Below are 10,000 nucleotides of genomic sequence, written 5' to 3' on the forward strand. Positions count from 1 at the left end.
TATCCCAGAAATTAAATTTACGTGCAAAAATGGTTCCATAGAATCGAAGAATTGAACTTGTATGTCTGGATTCATAGTCCAGAATGCTTCTTTATAAATGAGGATTATTACAAGTATAGAATTGAACAGCATATTTCAACGGTACGTGCAAAACTTCTCAAGGTCCCACCGAGATTTGAACTCGGATCACTGGATTCAAAGTCCAGAGTGCTAACCATTACACCATGGAACCACATTTCAAAGACATTTAAACATTTTTCCTTAGATTGAAAGCTTCAAAAGAGGCCAATTTTCTTCTAATTACCACATAGTTGAACTTTATGTGCAAAAATGATTCTGGTCAAACTGAGAATTGAAGTTGGATGGCTGGATTCATGATCCAGAGTGCTTCCCTGAAAATGAACATTAGTAAGAAGTAAAAGATTGAACAGGATATTTGAACTGTAAGTGCAAAAAGATACAAAGGTCCCACAGAGATTTGAACTCGGATCACTGGATTCAGAGTCCAGAGTGCTAACCATTACACCATGGAACCACATTTCAAAAACAATCTTAAATTATTCGCTTAGAGGGCTAGCTTTTCAAAAAAGGCTCATATTATTATAAATATCCCAGAGGTGACCTTTATGTGCAAAAATGGTTCCGGACAATCTAAGAATTGAACTTGGATGACTGGATTCATAGTCCAGAGTGCTCACTTTAGTATAATTATCCCAGAAATTAAATTTACGTGCAAAAATGGTTCCATAGACTCTAAGAATTGAACTTGTATGTCTGGATTCATAGTCCAGAATGCGGTACTTATGTATTATCTGGGCTCCCATGTTAAATGCACCCCATTTTTTCATACCCCTACTATCCAAATAGCATGGAGTTGATTTTATATAGTGTGGCGAGCGCAGCGAGCCACCGTGCCCGAAGCGTGGCGAGCGCAGCGAGCCCCGCAAGGGGACGCGGTCTCATAAGAAAAACGGGAGCCCAGATATTACATAAGTACCCAGAATGCTTCTTTATAAATGAGGATTATTACAAGTATAGAATTGAACAGCATATTTCAACGGTACGTGCAAAACTTCTCAAGGTCCCACCGAGATTTGAACTCGGATCACTGGATTCAAAGTCCAGAGTGCTAACCATTACACCATGGAACCACATTTCAAAGACATTTATAAATTTTTCGGTACTTGTTTCCTAGAACGGCCACAACGATTTAGATCGTTGTGGTCGTAAGATAAAAAATCGGATCGATCGCATCGCATGCGATTTGGTCGCATACGATGCGACCGATCCGATCGACCGATTTTTCACCCGATTTTTTTTTTTTTTCACCTGATTATTTTCAATTGCCCCCACAAATGTTACTAAGTGGGCTAGACCCCACGATAGACGTCAACCCGAAGCGTGGCGAGCGCAGCGAGCCCGCGAGGGGCGGCGGTGCGCGTCCTCCGACCTTTTCATTCCCCTACTATCCACTAGGGCGTGGAGTGAGAATAGAATAGTGTGGCGAGCGCAGCGAGCCACCGAGCCCGAAGCGTGGCGAGCGCAGCGAGCCCCGCGAGGGGACGCGTCTAACTTCACAGGTATACGCGTCCCCTCGCGGGGCTCGCTGCGCTCGCCACGCTTCGGGCTCGGTGGCTCGCTGCGCTCGCCACACTATTCTATTCTCACTCCACGCCCTAGTGGATAGTAGGGGAATGAAAAGGTCGGAGGACGCGCACCGCCGCCCCTCGCGGGCTCGCTGCGCTCGCCACGCTTCGGGTTGACGTCTATCGTGGGGTCATGGCGGGCACATAAAAAATGTGAAATGGGTCATATTGGCCCATTTCACCTTTTTTAACATTTTTCCCTATGTGAGATGGACTTAATCAAGTCCATCTCATCTTGTGCCATTATAATGGCACAAGACCGACAAGATCATCCCGATTTCAATGTTAAAAGATTTTTTAACATTGAAGTCTATGGAAAAATCGGGTCAATCGGTCGGTCGCATCGCGGCCGATTTTAATTGGTCGCGACCGACCGATTGACCCGATTTCTGTCAATCAAAGTGAAAAAAGTGTAAAAAATCGGCCACATCGTGAGGATCGTGTCCCTTAATTAAGAGCCACGATCACTCACGATTGTGGCCGTTCTAGGAAACAAGTACCAATTTTTCCTTAGATTGAAAGCTTCAAAAGAGGCCAATTTTCTTCTAATTACCACATAGTTGAACTTTATGTGCAAAAATGATTCTGGTCAAACTGAGAATTGAAGTTGGATGGCTGGATTCATGATCCAGAGTGCTTCACTGAAAATGAACATTAGTAAGAAGTACAAGATTGAACAGGATATTTGAACTGTAAGTGCAAAAAGATGCAAAGGTCCCACCGAGATTTGAACTCGGATCACTGGATTCAGAGTTCAGAGTGCTAACCATTACACCATGGAACCACATTTCAAAAACATTTTTAAACTATTGGCTTAGAGGGCTAGCTTCAAAATAGGCTCATATTAGTATAATTATCACAGAGATGACCTTTATGTGCAAAAATGGTTCCGGACAATCTAAGAATTGAACTTGAAAGACTGGATTTATAGTCCAGAGTGATCACTTTAGTATAATTATCCTAGAAATTACCTTTATGTGAAAAAATGGTTTCGGACAATCTAAGAATTGAACCTGTACGTCTGGATTCATAGTCCAGAATGCTTCTTTATAAATAAGGATTATTGCAAGTAAAGAATTGAACAGCATATTTCAACAGTACGTGCAAAATTTCTCAAGGTCTAATTATCACATAGTTGAACTTTATGTTCAAAAATGGTTCCGGTCAAACTGAGAATTGACGTTGGATGGTAAATTCATGATCCAGAGTGCTACCCTGAAAATGAACATTAGTAAGAAGTACAAGATTGAACAAGATATTTAAACTGTAAGTGCAATAAAATACGAATTTCCCACCGAGATTTGAACTCGGATCGCTGGATTCAGAGTCCAGAGTGCTAACCGTTACACCATGGAACCACATTTCGGAAACAGTTTCAAACTATTGGCTTAGAGGGCTAGCTTCAAAATAGGATCATATTAGTATAATTATCACAGAGATGACCTTTATGTGCAAAAATGGTTCCAGGCAATCTAAGAAGTACAAGATTGAACAAGATATTTGAACTGTAAGTGCAATAAAATACGAAGGTCCCACCGAGATTTGAACTCGGATCGCTGGATTCAGAGTCCAGAGTGCTAACCGTTACACCATGGAACCACATTTCGGAAACAGTTTCAAACTATTGGCTTAGAGGGCTAGCTTCAAAATAGGATCATATTAGTATAATTATCACAGAGATGACCTTTATGTGCAAAAATGGTTCCAGGCAATCTGAGAATTGAACTTTGATGACTGGATTCATAGTCCAGAGTGCTCACTTTAGTATAATTATCCCAGAAATTACCTTTATGTGCAAAAATGGTTCCGGACAATCTAAGAATTTAACCTGTACGTCTGGATTTATAGTCCAGAATGCTTCTTTATAAATAAGGATCATTACAAGTAAAGAATTGAACAGCATATTTCAACGGTACGTGCAAAATTTCTCAAGGTCTAATTACCACATAGTTGAACTTTATGTGCAAAAATAGTTGGGGTCAAACTGAGAATTGACGTTGGATGGCTGGATTCATGATCCAGAGTGCTTCCCTTAAAATGAACATTAGTAAGAAGTACAAGATATTTGAACTGTAAGTGCAATGAGATACAAAGGTCCCACAGAGATTTGAACTCGGATCACTGGATTCAGAGTCCAGAGTGCTAACCATTACACCATGGAACCACATTTCAAAAACAATCTTAAATTATTTGCTTAGAGGGCTAGCTTTTCAAAAAAGGCTCATATTATTATAAATATCCCAGAGGTGACCTTTATGTGCAAAAATGGTTCCGGACAATCTAAGAATTGAACTTGGATGACTGGATTCATAGTCCAGAGTGCTCACTTTAGTATAATTATCCCAGAAATTAAATTTACGTGCAAAAATGGTTCCATAGACTCTAAGAATTGAACTTGTATGTCTGGATTCATAGTCCAGAATGCGGTACTTATGTATTATCTGGGCTCCCATGTTAAATGCACCCCATTTTTTCATACCCCTACTATCCAAATAGCATGGAGTTGATTTTATATAGTGTGGCGAGCGCAGCGAGCCACCGTGCCCGAAGCGTGGCGAGCGCAGCGAGCCCCGCAAGGGGACGCGGTCTCATAAGAAAAACGGGAGCCCAGATATTACATAAGTACCCAGAATGCTTCTTTATAAATGAGGATTATTACAAGTATAGAATTGAACAGCATATTTCAACGGTACGTGCAAAACTTCTCAAGGTCCCACCGAGATTTGAACTCGGATCACTGGATTCAAAGTCCAGAGTGCTAACCATTACACCATGGAACCACATTTCAAAGACATTTATAAATTTTTCCTTAGATTGAAAGCTTCAAAAGAGGCCAATTTTCTTCTAATTACCACATAGTTGAACTTTATGTGCAAAAATGATTCTGGTCAAACTGAGAATTGAAGTTGGATGGCTGGATTCATGATCCAGAGTGCTTCACTGAAAATGAACATTAGTAAGAAGTACAAGATTGAACAGGATATTTGAACTGTAAGTGCAAAAAGATGCAAAGGTCCCACCGAGATTTGAACTCGGATCACTGGATTCAGAGTTCAGAGTGCTAACCATTACACCATGGAACCACATTTCAAAAACATTTTTAAACTATCGGCTTAGAGGGCTAGCTTCAAAATAGGCTCATATTAGTATAATTATCACAGAGATGACCTTTATGTGCAAAAATGGTTCCGGACAATCTAAGAATTGAACTTGAAAGACTGGATTTATAGTCCAGAGTGCTCACTTTAGTATAATTATCCTAGAAATTACCTTTATGTGAAAAAATGGTTTCGGACAATCTAAGAATTGAACCTGTACGTCTGGATTCATAGTCCAGAATGCTTCTTTATAAATAAGGATTATTGCAAGTAAAGAATTGAACAGCATATTTCAACAGTACGTGCAAAATTTCTCAAGGTCTAATTATCACATAGTTGAACTTTATGTTCAAAAATGGTTCCGGTCAAACTGAGAATTGACGTTGGATGGTAAATTCATGATCCAGAGTGCTACCCTGAAAATGAACATTAGTAAGAAGTACAAGATTGAACAAGATATTTAAACTGTAAGTGCAATAAAATACGAATGTCCCACCGAGATTTGAACTCGGATCGCTGGATTCAGAGTCCAGAGTGCTAACCGTTACACCATGGAACCACATTTCGGAAACAGTTTCAAACTATTGGCTTAGAGGGCTAGCTTCAAAATAGGATCATATTAGTATAATTATCACAGAGATGACCTTTATGTGCAAAAATGGTTCCAGGCAATCTAAGAAGTACAAGATTGAACAAGATATTTGAACTGTAAGTGCAATAAAATACGAAGGTCCCACCGAGATTTGAACTCGGATCGCTGGATTCAGAGTCCAGAGTGCTAACCGTTACACCATGGAACCACATTTCGGAAACAGTTTCAAACTATTGGCTTAGAGGGCTAGCTTCAAAATAGGATCATATTAGTATAATTATCACAGAGATGACCTTTATGTGCAAAAATGGTTCCAGGCAATCTGAGAATTGAACTTTGATGACTGGATTCATAGTCCAGAGTGCTCACTTTAGTATAATTATCCCAGAAATTACCTTTATGTGCAAAAATGGTTCCGGACAATCTAAGAATTTAACCTGTACGTCTGGATTTATAGTCCAGAATGCTTCTTTATAAATAAGGATCATTACAAGTAAAGAATTGAACAGCATATTTCAACGGTACGTGCAAAATTTCTCAAGGTCTAATTACCACATAGTTGAACTTTATGTGCAAAAATAGTTGGGGTCAAACTGAGAATTGACGTTGGATGGCTGGATTCATGATCCAGAGTGCTTCCCTTAAAATGAACATTAGTAAGAAGTACAAGATATTTGAACTGTAAGTGCAATGAGATACAAAGGTCCCACAGAGATTTGAACTCGGATCACTGGATTCAGAGTCCAGAGTGCTAACCATTACACCATGGAACCACATTTCAAAAACAATCTTAAATTATTCGCTTAGAGGGCTAGCTTTTCAAAAAAGGCTCATATTATTATAAATATCCCAGAGGTGACCTTTATGTGCAAAAATGGTTCCGGACAATCTAAGAATTGAACTTGGATGACTGGATTCATAGTCCAGAGTGCTCACTTTAGTATAATTATCCCAGAAATTAAATTTACGTGCAAAAATGGTTCCATAGACTCTAAGAATTGAACTTGTATGTCTGGATTCATAGTCCAGAATGCTTCTTTATAAATGAGGATTATTACAAGTATAGAATTGAACAGCATATTTCAACGGTACGTGCAAAACTTCTCAAGGTCACACCGAGATTTGAACTCGGATCACTGGATTCAAAGTCCAGAGTGCTAACCATTACACCATGGAACCACATTTCAAAGACATTTATAAATTTTTCCTTAGATTGAAAGCTTCAAAAGAGGCCAATTTTCTTCTAATTACCACATAGTTGAACTTTATGTGCAAAAATGATTCTGGTCAAACTGAGAATTGAAGTTGGATGGCTGGATTCATGATCCAGAGTGCTTCACTGAAAATGAACATTAGTAAGAAGTACAAGATTGAACAGGATATTTGAACTGTAAGTGCAAAAAGATGCAAAGGTCCCACCGAGATTTGAACTCGGATCACTGGATTCAGAGTTCAGAGTGCTAACCATTACACCATGGAACCACATTTCAAAAACATTTTTAAACTATTGGCTTAGAGGGCTAGCTTCAAAATAGGCTCATATTAGTATAATTATCACAGAGATGACCTTTATGTGCAAAAATGGTTCCGGACAATCTAAGAATTGAACTTGAAAGACTGGATTTATAGTCCAGAGTGCTCACTTTAGTATAATTATCCTAGAAATTACCTTTATGTGAAAAAATGGTTTCGGACAATCTAAGAATTGAACCTGTACGTCTGGATTCATAGTCCAGAATGCTTCTTTATAAATAAGGATTATTGCAAGTAAAGAATTGAACAGCATATTTCAACAGTACGTGCAAAATTTCTCAAGGTCTAATTATCACATAGTTGAACTTTATGTTCAAAAATGGTTCCGGTCAAACTGAGAATTGACGTTGGATGGTAAATTCATGATCCAGAGTGCTACCCTGAAAATGAACATTAGTAAGAAGTACAAGATTGAACAAGATATTTAAACTGTAAGTGCAATAAAATACGAAGGTCCCACCGAGATTTGAACTCGGATCGCTGGATTCAGAGTCCAGAGTGCTAACCGTTACACCATGGAACCAAATTTCGGAAAAAGTTTCAAACTATTGGCTTAGAGGGCTAGCTTCAAAATAGGATCATATTAGTATAATTATCACAGAGATGACCTTTATGTGCAAAAATGGTTCCAGGCAATCTAAGAAGTACAAGATTGAACAAGATATTTGAACTGTAAGTGCAATAAAATACGAAGGTCCCACCGAGATTTGAACTCGGATCGCTGGATTCAGAGTCCAGAGTGCTAACCGTTACACCATGGAACCACATTTTGGAAACAGTTTCAAACTATTGGCTTAGAGGGCTAGCTTCAAAATAGGATCATATTAGTATAATTATCACAGAGATGACCTTTATGTGCAAAAATGGTTCCAGGCAATCTGAGAATTGAACTTTGATGACTGGATTCATAGTCCAGAGTGCTCACTTTAGTATAATTATCCCAGAAATTACCTTTATGTGCAAAAATGGTTCCGGACAATCTAAGAATTTAACCTGTACGTCTGGATTTATAGTCCAGAATGCTTCTTTATAAATAAGGATCATTACAAGTAAAGAATTGAACAGCATATTTCAACGGTACGTGCAAAATTTCTCAAGGTCTAATTACCACATAGTTGAACTTTATGTGCAAAAATGGTTGGGGTCAAACTGAGAATTGACGTTGGATGGCTGGATTCATGATCCAGAGTGCTTCCCTTAAAATGAACATTATTAAGAAGTACAAGATATTTGAACTGTAAGTGCAATAAGATACAAAGGTCCCACAGAGATTTGAACTCGGATCACTAGATTCAGAGTCCAGAGTGCTAACCATTACACCATGGAAACACATTTCAAAAACAATCTTAAATTATTCGCTTAGAGGGCTAGCTTTTCAAAAAAGGCTCATATTATTATAAATATCCCAGAGGTGACCTTTATGTGCAAAAATGGTTCCGGACAATCTAAGAATTGAACTTGGATGACTGGATTCATAGTCCCCAGAGTGCTCACTTTAGTATAATTATCCCAGAAATTAAATTTACGTGCAAAAATGGTTCCATAGAATCTAAGAATTGAACTTGTATGTCTGGATTCATAGTCCAGAATGCTTCTTTATAAATGAGGATTATTACAAGTATAGAATTGAACAGCATATTTCAACGGTACGTGCAAAACTTCTCAAGGTCCCACCGAGATTTGAACTCGGATCACTGGATTCAAAGCCCAGAGTGCTAACCATTACACCATGGAACCACATTTCAAAGACATTTATACATTTTTCCTTAGATTGAAAGCTTCAAAAGAGGCCAATTTTCTTCTAATTACCACATAGTTGAACTTTATGTGCAAAAATGATTCTGGTCAAACTGAGAATTGAAGTTGGATGGCTGGATTCATGATCCAGAGTGCTTCACTGAAAATGAACATTAGTAAGAAGTACAAGATTGAACAGGATATTTGAACTGTAAGTGCAAAAAGATGCAAAGGTCCCACCGAGATTTGAACTCGGATCACTGGATTCAGAGTTCAGAGTGCTAACCATTACACCATGGAACCACATTTCAAAAACATTTTTAAACTATTGGCTTAGAGGGCTAGCTTCAAAATAGGCTCATATTAGTATAAATATCACAGAGATGACCTTTATGTGCAAAAATGGTTCCGGACAATCTAAGAATTGAACTTGAAAGACTGGATTTATAGTCCAGAGTGCTCACTTTAGTATAATTATCCTAGAAATTACCTTTATGTGAAAAAATGGTTTCGGACAATCTAAGAATTGAACCTGTACGTCTGGATTCATAGTCCAGAATGCTTCTTTATAAATAAGGATTATTGCAAGTAAAGAATTGAACAGCATATTTCAACAGTACGTGCAAAATTTCTCAAGGTCTAATTATCACATAGTTGAACTTTATGTTCAAAAATGGTTCCGGTCAAACTGAGAATTGACGTTGGATGGTAAATTCATGATCCAGAGTGCTACCCTGAAAATGAACATTAGTAAGAAGTACAAGATTGAACAAGATATTTAAACTGTAAGTGCAATAAAATACGAAGGTCCCACCGAGATTTGAACTCGGATCGCTGGATTCAGAGTCCAGAGTGCTAACCGTTACACCATGGAACCACATTTCGGAAACAGTTTCAAACTATTGGCTTAGAGGGCTAGCTTCAAAATAGGATCATATTAGTATAATTATCACAGAGATGACCTTTATGTGCAAAAATGGTTCCAGGCAATCTAAGAAGTACAAGATTGAACAAGATATTTGAACTGTAAGTGCAATAAAATACGAAGGTCCCACCGAGATTTGAACTCGGATCGCTGGATTCAGAGTCCAGAGTGCTAACCGTTACACCATGGAACCACATTTTGGAAACAGTTTCAAACTATTGGCTTAGAGGGCTAGCTTCAAAATAGGATCATATTAGTATAATTATCACAGAGATGACCTTTATGTGCAAAAATGGTTCCAGGCAATCTGAGAATTGAACTTTGATGACTGGATTCATAGTCCAGAGTGCTCACTTTAGTATAATTATCCCAGAAATTACCTTTATGTGCAAAAATGGTTCCGGACAATCTAAGAATTTAACCTGTACGTCTGGATTTATAGTCCAGAATGCTTCTTTATAAATAAGGA

At 38.3% G+C, this 10,000-nt stretch overlaps 3 non-coding genes across 3 annotated transcripts; all 3 read right to left on the bottom strand.

The window, feature by feature from the left end:
• Nucleotides 1-160: 160 nt before the first annotated feature.
• TRNAQ-UUG (transfer RNA glutamine (anticodon UUG)) lies at nt 161-232 on the bottom strand. Its single transcript has one exon. It is a non-coding gene; the product is annotated as a tRNA-Gln (tRNA).
• An 847-nt stretch (nt 233-1,079) lies between these two features.
• TRNAQ-UUG (transfer RNA glutamine (anticodon UUG)) lies at nt 1,080-1,151 on the bottom strand. Its single transcript has one exon. It is a non-coding gene; the product is annotated as a tRNA-Gln (tRNA).
• A 3,203-nt stretch (nt 1,152-4,354) lies between these two features.
• TRNAQ-UUG (transfer RNA glutamine (anticodon UUG)) lies at nt 4,355-4,426 on the bottom strand. Its single transcript has one exon. It is a non-coding gene; the product is annotated as a tRNA-Gln (tRNA).
• Nucleotides 4,427-10,000: the final 5,574 nt, after the last annotated feature.

This window comes from Crinia signifera, chromosome 11 (assembly GCF_055691185.1).
Source record: "Crinia signifera chromosome 11, ASM5569118v1, whole genome shotgun sequence".
Classification (NCBI taxonomy): domain Eukaryota; kingdom Metazoa; phylum Chordata; class Amphibia; order Anura; family Myobatrachidae; genus Crinia; species Crinia signifera.